Here is a 1,155-nt window from a genome sequence, read left to right as displayed (position 1 = left end):
CCAGCTGTAAGAAATAATACAGACAGATTGCATTAGTTTTTTACTCATTTCCCCCTAATGGTAATATCTCTCTAAACTATAGTACAGTATCATAACTAGGATATTAACATTGATACAATCAAGGTACAGAACACTTCCATCACCATAAGGGTCCTTCGTGTCACCTTTTTACGGCCACACAGACTTCCTTCCATGCCCACCACCTCTTTAATCCCTGGCAATCACAAAACCGTTCTCCATTTCTGTAACTGCGCCAGTCCAAGAATGTTATAAAAATGGGATCATATAGTGTGTAACATTTTTGGATTTGCTTCCTTCCATTCAACGTAATTGGAGATTCATCCAGATGGCTGGAGGCATAGTTCATTTCTTTGTGTCTCTTAGTAGTATGCCATGATATGGATGTATCACAGTTTGCTTAGCCAATTGGTGAAGGAGTTCTGGATCGTTTCCAGGTTTTGGCTATCACTAATTCAGCTGCTTCACTGGGACAATGGGGTACTCAAGGGCACAGCTAAGGTCTGCGGGGCACGGGGTAAGCGTCCCACGTCACGACTGGTATTACAACTGGTTGCTGGAGTCATAGCTATAGCAAACTTCCACCTGCCATGAGACCCCTCCCCAGCTGCTGGGGGCTGCTCAGGTCTCTGGGTTCTTTGAACCCTGTATCCCCTCCCCCTGCCCTCTCTAATGATGCTAAACATCTTTTCATGTGTGTATTTGCCATCTGGACATCTTGAGTGCCATAAGAACCTGTAGTTCTAAATTTCAAAAACATTTTATGAAAGATGGTGTTCCCTTTCCACTAGAAAACTGACCATTTTACAGGTGAGGAGGCTGCTGCACAGACAGGTTAGATACTTTAAATCCAGGCAGCCATGATGTAACATGAGGCATTCAAATCCAGCCAACTCAGGAGGTCACACAGTTTCCTGTAAGCTCCTCCTCCCCCAATCTCTTCTCACAGCAACAGTCTCTTTCCTTTGACAACTGTGGAAGACTGCAATTTGATCCTACTGACAAAGTTTATGGTTTCCCTTACAGGGTCTTATAACAGGTATTTGAATGCATGTCTTTTATTCCCCACTAGACTCTATGGACCCCAAGGGAAAAGTCTATATCTGATTTATCATTTACTTCTCACAAGCATTGGTA

This window comes from Neofelis nebulosa, chromosome 3 (genome assembly GCF_028018385.1).
Source record: "Neofelis nebulosa isolate mNeoNeb1 chromosome 3, mNeoNeb1.pri, whole genome shotgun sequence".
Taxonomy (NCBI): Eukaryota; Metazoa; Chordata; class Mammalia; order Carnivora; family Felidae; genus Neofelis; species Neofelis nebulosa.
This window is presented reverse-complemented; position numbering follows the sequence as displayed.